Here is a 13,464-nt window from a genome sequence, read left to right as displayed (position 1 = left end):
TACAAGGTACTATAAAAGAGAAAGTTGGTTCACGAATGCGCGTTAAATGAAAACTGTATCAAACATATTTCGGCTGAGGTATGACCCAGATGAGTCTGGAGGCATGATGAGGTGCATATGGTGTAATTATAAAATCAGATTTGAAATGGTTGGGTTGAGGTTGTGTCGCAAAACAGAATTACCCAAGGTAGAGGCGTTTGCCTGAAGCTGTCCAATGTGCGAATTGCGGTATGGTGGTTGAAAACAAATGAAATCCTGATGAATTACAAGGTACTATAAAAGAGAAAGTTGGTTCACGAATGAGCGTTGAATGAAAACGGTATCAAACATATTTCGGCTGAGGTATGACCCAGATGAGTCTGGAGGCATGATGAGGTGCATATGGTGTAATTTTAAAATAAGATTTGAAATGGTTGGGTTGAGGTTGTGTCGCAAAACAGAATTACCCAAGGTAGAGGCGTTTGCCTGAAGCTGTCCAATGTGCGAATTGCGGTATGGTGGTTGAAAACAAATGAAATCCTGATGAATTACAAGGTACTATAAAAGTGAAAGTTGGTTCACGAATGAGCGTTGAATTTAAACGGTATCAAACATATTTCGGCTGAGGTATGACCCAGATGAGTCTGGAGGCATGATGAGGTGCATATGGTGTAATTATAAAATCAGATTTGAAATGGTTGGGTTGAGGTTGTGTCGCAAAACAAAATTACCCAAGGTAGAGGCGTTTGCCTGAAGCTGTCCAATGTGCGAATTGCGATATGGTGGTTGAAAACAAATGAAATCCTGATGAATTACAAGGTACTATAAAAGAGAAAGTTGGTTCACGAATGAGCGTTGATTTAAAACGGTATCAAACATATTTCGGCTGAGGTATGACCCAGATGAGTCGTTGAGGCATGATGAGGCGCATATGGTGTAATTATAAAATCAGATTTGAAATGGTTGGGTTGAGGTGTCGCAAAACGGAAATACCCAAGGTAGAGGCGTTTGCCTGAAGCTGTGGAATGTGCGAATTGCGATATTGTGGTTGAAACAAATGAGATGATGATGAATTAAAATGCAACATTACTATAAAAGAGAAAGTTTGTGCACAATGGAGCATTGAGTGAAAACGATATCAAATATCTTTCGGTTGAGGTATGATACGGATAAGTCGGTGAGGCGTAATAAGATGCATATGGTGCGAATAAATACAAAGTCAGACGTGAAAAAGGCTCGGCTGATGTTCTATTGTGGAACGGAATTTTTCAAGGTAGAGGCGTTTTCCTGAAGCTATGCGATGTGAGAATTGTGTGGTTATGGTGGTTGAAAAAAAATATGCCGATGAATCTAACCTTGGTTCACAAATGAGTGTAATATAAAAAGGTATCATATAGCTGATTGATGAGGTAGGCTGCAGATTAGTCGGTGAGGCATAATGAATGCATATGGTGAAAATATCAATGTGAATCGTTTTTCTCAAGTGTTGCAAAAAAAATTTCCGAGGTAGCGGCGTCTGCCTGAAGCTATGTGAGAATTGTCTGTATATGGTCGTTGGAAAGCAGAGATGCTGATGAATCGAAAGTTGCTTCGGAAAGGGGTATAAAATGAAAACGGTATCAAATATCTTTCGGGTTAGGTATGATCCGGATAAGTCGGTGAGGCATAACTATATTCATATGGTGCAAATAGAAAGTTCGTGAAAATGGTTCGGCTGCTTTTGTGTTGCGAAACAAAATTTTGTTAGGTAGGGGCGTTTGCCTGAAGCTATGTGATGTGAGAATTGCGTGCTTATGGTGGTTGAAAAAAAAAAGTTGCTGATGAATCGAACGTTGGTTCCCAAATGAGTGTTAAGTGAATACGGTATCAAATATCTTTCTGTTGAGGTATGATCTTGATAAGTCTGAGGGATAATGAGATGCATATGGTGCAAATATAAAGTGAGACATGAAAATAATTCTGCATGTGTTGTGTTGCAAAATGGAATTTTTGAAGGTAGTGGCATTTGCCAGAAGTTATGCCATGTGAGAATTGTGTTTTTATGGTGGTTGGAAAACAAATTAGATGCTGATAAATTGAAAGTTTGTTCAAAATTGAGAGTTTGAATGAAAGCGGTATCAAATATCGTTCGGTTGAGGCATGTACCAGATGAGTCGTGGAGGCATGACGAGGCATATGGTGTAATTATAAAATCAGATGCGAAATGCTTGGGTTGAGGTTGTGTCGCAAAACAGAATTACCCAAGGTAGAGGCGTTTGCCTGAAGCTTTGAAATGTGCGAATTGCGGTATGGTGGTTGAAAACAAACGAGATTCTGATGAATTACAATACAAGGTACTATAAAAGAGAAAGTTGGTTCACGAATGCGCGTTAAATGAAAACGGTATCAAACATATTTCGGCTGAGGTATGACCCAGATGAGTCTGGAGGCATGATGAGGTGCATATGGTGTAATTATAAAATCAGATGTGAAATGCTTGGGTTGAGGTTGTGTCGCCAAACAGAATTGCCCAAGGTAGAGGCGTTTGCCTGAAGCTGTGAAATGTGCGAATTGCGGTATGGTGGTTGAAAACAAATGAGGTCCTGATGAATTACAATACAAGGTACTATAAAAGAGAAAGTTGGTTCACGAATGAGGGTTGGATGAAAACGGTATCAAACATCTTTCGGCTCATGTATGACCCAGATGAGTCGTGGAGGAATGATAAGGCGCATATGGTGTAAATATATGGTTGTGTCGCAAAACAGAATTACCAAAGGTAGAGGCGTTTGCCTGAAGCTGTGGAATGTGCAAATTGCGATATTGTGGTTGAAACAAATGAGATGATGATGAATTAAAATGCAACATTACTATAAACGAGAAAGTTTGTGCACAAAGGAGCATTGAGTGAAAACGATATCAAATATCTTTCGGTTGAGGTATGATACGGATAAGTCGGTGAGGCGTAATAAGATGCATATGGTGCAAATAAATACAAAGTCAGACGTGAAAAAGGCTCGGCTGATGTTCTATTGTGGAACGGAATTTTTCAAGGTAGAGGCGTTTTCCTGAAGCTATGCGATGTGAGAATTGTGTGGTTATGGTGGTTGAAAAAAAATATGCCGATGAATCTAACCTTGGTTCACAAATGAGTGTAATATAAAAAGGTATCATATAGCTGATTGATGAGGTAGGCTGCAGATTAGTCGGTGAGGCATAATGAATGCATATGGTGAAAATATCAATGTGAATCGTTTTTCTCAAGTGTTGCAAAAAAAATTTCCGAGGTAGCGGCGTCTGCCTGAAGCTATGTGAGAATTGTCTGTATATGGTCGTTGGAAAGCAGAGATGCTGATGAATCGAAGGTTGCTTCGGAAAGGGGTATAAAATGAAAACGGTATCAAATATCTTTCGGGTTAGGTATGATCCGGATAAGTCGGTGAGGCATAACTATATTCATATGGTGCAAATAGAAAGTTCGTGAAAATGGTTCGGCTGCTTTTGTGTTGCGAAACAAAATTTTGTTAGGTAGGGGCGTTTGCCTGAAGCTATGTGATGTGAGAATTGCGTGCTTATGGTGGTTGAAAAAAAAAAGTTGCTGATGAATCGAACGTTGGTTCCCAAATGAGTGTTAAGTGAATACGGTATCAAATATCTTTCTGTTGAGGTATGATCTTGATAAGTCTGAGGGATAATGAAATGCATATGGTGCAAATATAAAGTGAGACATGAAAATAATTCTGCATGTGTTGTGTTGCAAAATGGAATTTTTGAAGGTAGTGGCATTTGCCAGAAGTTATGCCATGTGAGAATTGTGTTTTTATGGTGGTTGGAAAACAAATTAGATGCTGATAAATTGAAAGTTTGTTCAAAATTGAAAGTTTGAATGAAAGCGGTATCAAATATCGTTCGGTTGAGGCATGTACCAGATGAGTCGTGGAGGCATGACGAGGCATATGGTGTAATTATAAAATCAGATGCGAAATGCTTGGGTTGAGGTTGTGTCGCAAAACAGAATTACCCAAGGTAGAGGCGTTTGCCTGAAGCTGTGAAATGTGCGAATTGCGGTATGGTGGTTGAAAACAAACGAGATTCTGATGAATTACAATACAAGGTACTATAAAAGAGAAAGTTGGTTCACGAATGCGCGTTAAATGAAAACGGTATCAAACATATTTCGGCTGAGGTATGACCCAGATGAGTCTGGAGGCATGATGAGGTGCATATGGTGTAATTATAAAATCAGATGTGAAATGCTTGGGTTGAGGTTGTGTCGCCAAACAGAATTGCCCAAGGTAGAGGCGTTTGCCTGAAGCTGTGAAATGTGCGAATTGCGGTATGGTGGTTGAAAACAAATGAGGTCCTGATGAATTACAATACAAGGTACTATAAAAGAGAAAGTTGGTTCACGAATGAGGGTTGGATGAAAACGGTATCAAACATCTTTCGGCTCATGTATGACCCAGATGAGTCGTGGAGGAATGATAAGGCGCATATGGTGTAAATATATGGTTGTGTCGCAAAACAGAATTACCAAAGGTAGAGGCGTTTGCCTGAAGCTGTGAAATTTGCGAATTGCGTTATGGTGGTAGAAAACAAATGAGATTCTGATGAATTACAATACAAGATACTATAAAAGAGAAAGTTGGTTCACGAATGAGCGTTGGATGAAAACGGTATCATATCTTTAGGCTGATGTATGACCCAGATGAGTCGTGGAGGCATGATGAGGCGCATATGGTGTAATTATAAAATCAGATTTGAAATGGTTGGGTTGAGGTTGTGTTGCAAAACAGAATTACCCAAGGTAGAGGCGTTTGCCTGAAGCTGTGAAATGTGCGAATTGCGGTATGGTGGTTGAAAACAAATGAGATCCTGATGAATTACAATACAAGGTACTATAAAAGAGAAAGTTGGTTCACGAATGAGCGTTAAATGAAAACGGTATAAAACATCTTTCGGCTGAGGTATGACCCAGATGAGTCGTGGAGGCATGATGAGGCGCATGTAGTGTAATTATAAAATCAGATTTGAAATGGTTGGGTTGAGGTTGGGTCCCAAAACAGAATTACCCAAGGTTGAGGCGTTTGCCTGAAGCTGTGAAATGTGCGAATTGCGGTATGGTGATTGAAAACAAATGAGATCCTGATGAATTACAATACAAGGTACTATAAAAGAGAAAGTTGGTTCACGAATGAGCGTTAAATGAAAACGGTATAAAACATCTTTCGGCTGAGGTATGACCCAGATGAGTCGTGGAGGCATGATGAGGCGCATATAGTGTAATTAGAAAATCAGATTTGAAATGGTTGGGGTGAGGTTGTGTCGCAAAACAGAATTACCCAAGGTAGAGGCGTTTGCCTGAAGCTGTGAAATGTGCGAATTGCGGTATGGTGGTTGAAAACAAATGAGATCCTGATGAATTACAATTTAAGGTACTATAAAAGAGAAAGTTGGTTCACGAATGAGCGTTAAATGAAAACGGTATAAAACATCTTTCGGCTGAGGTATGACCCAGATGAGTCGTGGAGGCATGATGAGGCGCATATAGTGTAATTATAAAATCAGATTTGAAATGGTTGGGTTGAGGTTGTGTCGCAAAACAGAATTACCCAAGGTAGAGGCGTTTGCCTGAAGCTGTGAAATTTGCGAATTGCGTTATGGTGGTAGAAAACAAATGAGATTCTGATGAATTACAATACAAGATACTATAAAAGAGAAAGTTGGTTCACGAATGGGCGTTGGATAAAAACGGTATCATATCTTTAGGCTGATGTATGACCCAGATGAGTCGTGGAGGCATGATGAGGCGCATATGGTGTAATTATAAAATCAGATGTGAAATGGTTGGGTTGAGGTTGTGTCGCAAAACGGAAATACCCAAGGTAGAGGCGTTTGCCTGAAGCTGTGGAATGTGCGAATTGCGATATTGTGGTTGAAACAAATGAGATGATGATGAATTAAAATGCAACATTACTATAAACGAGAAAGTTTGTGCACAAAGGAGCATTGAGTGAAAACGATATCAAATATCTTTCGGTTGAGGTATGATACGGATAAGTCGGTGAGGCGTAATAAGATGCATATGGTGCAAATAAATACAAAGTCAGACGTGAAAAAGGCTCGGCTGATGTTCTATTGTGGAACGGAATTTTTCAAGGTAGAGGCGTTTTCCTGAAGCTATGCGATGTGAGAAATGTGTGGTTATGGTGGTTGAAAAAAAAATATGCCGATGAATCTAACCTTGGTTCACAAATGAGTGTAATATAAAAAGATATCATATAGCTGATTGATGAAGTAGGCTGCAGATTAGTCGGTGAGGCATAATGAATGCATATGGTGAAAATAGCAATGTGAAAATCGTTTTTCTCAAGTGTTGCAAAAAAAATTTCCGAGGTAGCGGCATCTGCCTGAAGCTATGTGAGAATTGTCTGTATATGGTCGTTGGAAAGCAGAGATGCTGATGAATCGAAAGTTGCTTCGGAAAAGGGTATAAAATGAAAACGGTATCAAATATCTTTCGGGTTAGGTATGATCCGGATAAGTCGGTGAGGCATAACTATATTCATATGGTGCAAATAGAAAGTTCGTGAAAATGGTTCGGCTGCTTTTGTTTTGCGAAACAAAATTTTGTTAGGTAGGGGCGTTTGCCTGAAGCTATGCGATGTGAGAATTGCGTGCTTATGGTGGTTGAAAAAAAAAAAGTTGCTGATGAATCGAACGTTGGTTCCCAAATGAGTATTAAGTGAATACGGTATCAAATATCTTTCTGTTGAGGTATGATCTTGATAAGTCTGAGGGATAATGAGATGCATATGGTGCAAATATAAAGTGAGATGTGAAAATAATTTTGTGTGTTGTGTTGCGAAACGGACTTTTTCAAGGTAGTTGCATTTGCCTGAAGTTATGCAATGTGAGAATTATGTTATGGTGGTTAGAAAACAAATTAGATGCTGATAAATCGAAAGTTAGTTCGAAATTGAGACTTTGAATGAAAGCGGTATCAAATATCGTTCGGTTGAGGCACGATCCAGATGAGTCTTGAAGGCATCATGAGGCGCATATGGTGTAATTATAAAATCAGATGTGATATGGTTGGGTTGAGGTGTGTCGTAAAACAGAATTACCACAGGTAGAGGCACTTGCCTGAAGCTGTGAAATTTGCGAATTGCGTTATGGTGGTAGAAAAAAAATTTGATTCTGATGAGTTACAATACAGGATACTATAAAAGAGAAAGTGTGTTCACGAATGAGCGTTAAATGAAAACGGTATCAAACATTTTTTGGCTGATGTATGACCCAGATGAGTCGTGGAGGAATGATAAGGCGCATATGGTGTAAATATATGGTTGTGTCGCAAAACAGAATTACCCAAGGTAGAGGCGTTTGCCTGAAGCTGTGAAATTTGCGAATTGCGGTATGGTGGTTGAAAACAAATGAGATCCTGATGAGTTACAATACAAGATACTATAAAAGAGAAAGTTGGTTCACGAATGAGCGTTGGATGAAAACGGTATCAAACATCTTTCGCCTGATGTATGACCCAGATGAGTCGTGAAGGCATTATGAGGCGCATATGGTGTAATTATAAAATCAGATGTGAAATGCTTGGGTTGAGGTTGTGTCGCAAAACAGAATTACCCAAGGTAGAGGCGTTTGCCTGAAGCTGTGAAATGTGCGAATTGCGTTGTGGTGGTTGAGAACAAATGAGATCCTGATGAATTACAATAGAAGGTACTAAAAAAGAGAAAGTTGGTTCACGAATGAGCGTTGATGGAAAACGGTATCAAACATCTTTCGTCTGAGGTATGACCCAGATGAGTCGTTGAGGCACGATGAGGCGCAAATGGTGTATTATAAAACCTGATGCGAAATGGTTTGGTTGAGGTTGGGTCGCAAAATGGAAATACCCATGGTAGAGGCGTTTGCCTGAAGCTGTCCAATGTGCGAATTGCGGTATGGTGGTTGAAAACAAATGAAATCCTGATGAATTACAAGGTACTATAAAAGAGAAAGTTGGTTCACGAATGAGCGTTGAATTAAAACGGTATCAAACATATTTCGGCTGAGGTATGACCCAGATGAGTCGTGGAGGCATGATGAGGTGCATATGGTGTAATTATAAAATCAGATTTGAAATGGTTGGGTTGAGGTTGTGTCGCAAAACAGAATTACCCAAGGTAGAGGCGTTTGCCTGAAGCTGTGAAATTTGCGAATTGCGATATGGTGGTTAAAACAAATGAAATCCTGATGAATTACAAGGTACTATAAAAGAGAAAGTTGGTTCACGAATGAGCGTTGATTTAAAACGGTATCAAACATATTTCGGCTGAGGTATGACCCAGATGAGTCGTGGAGGCATGATGAGGTGCATATGGTGTAATTATAAAATCAGATTTGAAATGGTTGGGTTGAGGTTGTGTCGCAAAACAGAATTACCCAAGGTAGAGGCGTTTGCCTGAAGCTGTCCAATGTGCGAATTGCGGTATGGTGGTTGAAAACAAATGAAATCCTGATGAATTACAAGGTACTATAAAAGAGAAAGTTGGTTCACGAATGAGCGTTGAATTAAAACGGTATCAAACATATTTCGGCTGAGGTATGACCCAGATGAGTCTGGAGGCATGATGAGGTGCATATGGTGTAATTATAAAATCAGATTTGAAATGGTTGGGTTGAGGTTGTGTCGCAAAACAGAATTACCCAAGGTAGAGGCGTTTGCCTGAAGCTGTCCAATGTGCGAATTGCGGTATGGTGGTTGAAAACAAATGAGATCCTGATGAATTACAATACAAGGTACTATAAAAGAGAAAGTTGGTTCACGAATGAGCGTTGAATGAAAACGGTATCAAACATATTTCGGCTGAGGTATGACCCAGATGAGTCGTGGAGGCATGATGAGGTGCATATGGTGTAATTATAAAATCAGATTTGAAATGGTTGGGTTGAGGTTGTGTCGCAAAACAGAATTACCCAAGGTAGAGGCGTTTGCCTGAAGCTGTCCAATGTGCGAATTGCGGTATGGTGGTTGAAAACAAATGAAATCCTGATGAATTACAAGGTACTATAAAAGAGAAAGTTGGTTCACGAATGAGCGTTGAATGAAAACGGTATCAAACATATTTCGGCTGAGGTATGACCCAGATGAGTCTGGAGGCATGATGAGGTGCATATGGTGTAATTATAAAATCAGATTTGAAATGGTTGGGTTGAGGTTGTGTCGCAAAACAGAATTACCCAAGGTAGAGGCGTTTGCCTGAAGCTGTCCAATGTGCGAATTGCGGTATGGTGGTTGAAAACAAATGAAATCCTGATGAATTACAAGGTACTATAAAAGAGAAAGTTGGTTCACGAATGAGCGTTGAATTAAAACGGTATCAAACATATTTCGGCTGAGGTATGACCCAGATGAGTCTGGAGGCATGATGAGGTGCATATGGTGTAATTTTAAAATAAGATTTGAAATGGTTGGGTTGAGGTTGTGTCGCAAAACAGAATTACCCAAGGTAGAGGCGTTTGCCTGAAGCTGTCCAATGTGCGAATTGCGGTATGGTGGTTGAAAACAAATGAAATCCTGATGAATTACAAGGTACTATAAAAGAGAATGTTGATTCACGAATGAGCGTTGAATTAAAACGGTATCAAACATATTTCGGCTGAGGTATGACCCAGATGAGTCTGGAGGCATGATGAGGTGCATATGGTGTAATTATAAAATCAGATTTGAAATGGTTGGGTTGAGGTTGTGTCGCAAAACAGAATTACCCAAGGTAGAGGCGTTTTCCTGAAGCTGTCCAATGTGCGAATTGCGGTATGGTGGTTGAAAACAAATGAGATCCTGATGAATTACAATACAAGGTACTATAAAAGAGAAAGTTGGTTCACGAATGCGCGTTAAATGAAAACGGTATCAAACATATTTCGGCTGAGGTATGACCCAGATGAGTCGTGGAGGCATGATGAGGTGCATATGGTGTAATTATAAAATCAGATTTGAAATGGTTGGGTTGAGGTTGTGTCGCAAAACAGAATTACCCAAGGTAGAGGCGTTTGCCTGAAGCTGTCCAATGTGCGAATTGCGGTATGGTGGTTGAAAACAAATGAAATCCTGATGAATTACAAGGTACTATAAAAGAGAAAGTTGGTTCACGAATGAGCGTTAAATGAAAACGGTATCAAACATATTTCGGCTGAGGTATGACCCAGATGAGTCGTGGAGGCATGATGAGGTGCATATGGTGTAATTATAAAATCAGATTTGAAATGGTTGGGTTGAGGTTGTGTCGCAAAACAGAATTACCCAAGGTAGAGGCGTTTGCCTGAAGCTGTCCAATGTGCGAATTGCGGTATGGTGGTTGAAAACAAATGAAATCCTGATGAATTACAAGGTACTATAAAAGAGAAAGTTGGTTCACGAATGAGCGTTGAATTTAAACGGTATCAAACATATTTCGGCTGAGGTATGACCCAGATGAGTCTGGAGGCATGATGAGGTGCATATGGTGTAATTATAAAATCAGATTTGAAATGGTTGGGTTGAGGTTGTGTCGCAAAACAAAATTACCCAAGGTAGAGGCGTTTGCCTGAAGCTGTCCAATGTGCGAATTGCGGTATGGTGGTTGAAAACAAATGAGATCCTGATGAATTACAATACAAGGTACTATAAAAGAGAAAGTTGGTTCACGAATGCGCGTTAAATGAAAACGGTATCAAACATATTTCGGCTGAGGTATGACCCAGATGAGTCGTGGAGGCATGATGAGGTGCATATGGTGTAATTATAAAATCAGATTTGAAATGGTTGGGTTGAGGTTGTGTCGCAAAACAGAATTACCCAAGGTAGAGGCGTTTGCCTGAAGCTGTCCAATGTGCGAATTGCGGTATGGTGGTTGAAAACAAATGAAATCCTGATGAATTACAAGGTACTATAAAAGAGAAAGTTGGTTCACGAATGAGCGTTGAATTTAAACGGTATCAAACATATTTCGGCTGAGGTATGACCCAGATGAGTCTGGAGGCATGATGAGGTGCATATGGTGTAATTATAAAATCAGATTTGAAATGGTTGGGTTGAGGTTGTGTCGCAAAACAAAATTACCCAAGGTAGAGGCGTTTGCCTGAAGCTGTCCAATGTGCGAATTGCGGTATGGTGGTTGAAAACAAATGAAATCCTGATGAATTACAAGGTACTATAAAAGAGAAAGTTGGTTCACGAATGAGCGTTGAATGAAAACGGTATCAAACATATTTCGGCTGAGGTATGACCCAGATGAGTCGTGGAGGCATGATGAGGTGCATATGGTGTAATTATAAAATCAGATTTGAAATGGTTGGGTTGAGGTTGTGTCGCAAAACAGAATTACCCAAGGTAGAGGCGTTTGCCTGAAGCTGTCCAATGTGCGAATTGCGGTATGGTGGTTGAAAACAAATGAAATCCTGATGAATTACAAGGTACTATAAAAGAGAAAGTTGGTTCACGAATGAGCGTTGAATTAAAACGGTATCAAACATATTTCGGCTGAGGTATGACCCAGATGAGTCTGGAGGCATGATGAGGTGCATATGGTGTAATTATAAAATCAGATTTGAAATGGTTGGGTTGAGGTTGTGTCGCAAAACAGAATTACCCAAGGTAGAGGCGTTTGCCTGAAGCTGTGAAATGTGCGAATTGCGGTATGGTGGTTGAAAACAAATGAAATCCTGATGAATTACAAGGTACTATAAAAGAGAAAGTTGGTTCACGAATGAGCGTTGAATGAAAACGGTATCAAACATATTTCGGCTGAGGTATGACCCAGATGAGTCGTGGAGGCATGATGAGGTGCATATGGTGTAATTATAAAATCAGATATGAAATGGTTGGGTTGACGTTGTGTCGCAAAACAGAATTACCCAAGGTAGAGGCGTTTGCCTGAAGCTGTGAAATGTGCGAATTGCGGTATGGTGGTTGAAAACAAATGAAATCCTGATGAATTACAAGGTACTATAAAAGAGAAAGTTGGTTCACGAATGAGCGTTGAATGAAAACGGTATCAAACATATTTCGGCTGAGGTATGACCCAGATGAGTCGTGGAGGCATGATGAGGTGCATATGGTGTAATTATAAAATCAGATATGAAATGGTTGGGTTGACGTTGTGTCGCAAAACAGAATTACCCAAGGTAGAGGCGTTTGCCTGAAGCTGTCCAATGTGCGAATTGCGGTATAGTGGTTGAAAACAAATGAAATCCTGATGAATTACAAGGTACTATAAAAGAGAAAGTTGGTTCACGAATGAGCGTTGAATGAAAACGGTATCAAACATATTTCGGCTGAGGTATGACCCAGATGAGTCTGGAGGCATGATGAGGTGCATATGGTGTAATTATAAAATCAGATTTGAAATGGTTGGGTTGAGGTTGTGTCGCAAAACAGAATTACCCAAGGTAGAGGCGTTTGCCTGAAGCTGTCCAATGTGCGAATTGCGGTATGGTGGTTGAAAACAAATGAGATCCTGATGAATTACAATACAAGGTACTATAAAAGAGAAAGTTGGTTCACGAATGCGCGTTAAATGAAAACTGTATCAAACATATTTCGGCTGAGGTATGACCCAGATGAGTCTGGAGGCATGATGAGGTGCATATGGTGTAATTATAAAATCAGATTTGAAATGGTTGGGTTGAGGTTGTGTCGCAAAACAGAATTACCCAAGGTAGAGGCGTTTGCCTGAAGCTGTCCAATGTGCGAATTGCGGTATGGTGGTTGAAAACAAATGAAATCCTGATGAATTACAAGGTACTATAAAAGAGAAAGTTGGTTCACGAATGAGCGTTGAATGAAAACGGTATCAAACATATTTCGGCTGAGGTATGACCCAGATGAGTCTGGAGGCATGATGAGGTGCATATGGTGTAATTTTAAAATAAGATTTGAAATGGTTGGGTTGAGGTTGTGTCGCAAAACAGAATTACCCAAGGTAGAGGCGTTTGCCTGAAGCTGTCCAATGTGCGAATTGCGGTATGGTGGTTGAAAACAAATGAAATCCTGATGAATTACAAGGTACTATAAAAGTGAAAGTTGGTTCACGAATGAGCGTTGAATTTAAACGGTATCAAACATATTTCGGCTGAGGTATGACCCAGATGAGTCTGGAGGCATGATGAGGTGCATATGGTGTAATTATAAAATCAGATTTGAAATGGTTGGGTTGAGGTTGTGTCGCAAAACAAAATTACCCAAGGTAGAGGCGTTTGCCTGAAGCTGTCCAATGTGCGAATTGCGATATGGTGGTTGAAAACAAATGAAATCCTGATGAATTACAAGGTACTATAAAAGAGAAAGTTGGTTCACGAATGAGCGTTGATTTAAAACGGTATCAAACATATTTCGGCTGAGGTATGACCCAGATGAGTCGTTGAGGCATGATGAGGCGCATATGGTGTAATTATAAAATCAGATTTGAAATGGTTGGGTTGAGGTGTCGCAAAACGGAAATACCCAAGGTAGAGGCGTTTGCCTGAAGC

The 13,464-nt window shown here is 40.0% G+C and overlaps 1 long non-coding RNA gene across 1 annotated transcript in view; it reads left to right on the top strand.

The window, feature by feature from the left end:
- LOC144149859 (uncharacterized) overlaps positions 1-13,464 on the top strand; it is a 108,490-nt gene that overhangs the window by 23,177 nt on the left and 71,849 nt on the right. The window contains exon 1 of the long non-coding RNA XR_013318377.1: positions 1-13,464. This exon is cut by the window's left edge and continues 23,177 nt beyond it; it is cut by the window's right edge and continues 17,227 nt beyond it. This is a non-coding gene — a long non-coding RNA (uncharacterized LOC144149859).

The sequence above is a fragment of the Haemaphysalis longicornis genome, unplaced genomic scaffold, assembly GCF_048455015.1.
Source record: "Haemaphysalis longicornis isolate Haplotype H1 unplaced genomic scaffold, Haemaphysalis longicornis Haplotype H1 scaffold_8, whole genome shotgun sequence".
Classification (NCBI taxonomy): Eukaryota; Metazoa; Arthropoda; class Arachnida; order Ixodida; family Ixodidae; genus Haemaphysalis; species Haemaphysalis longicornis.
The sequence above is the reverse complement of the archived record's forward strand: the minus strand, read 5'-3'. Positions and strand labels throughout refer to the sequence as shown.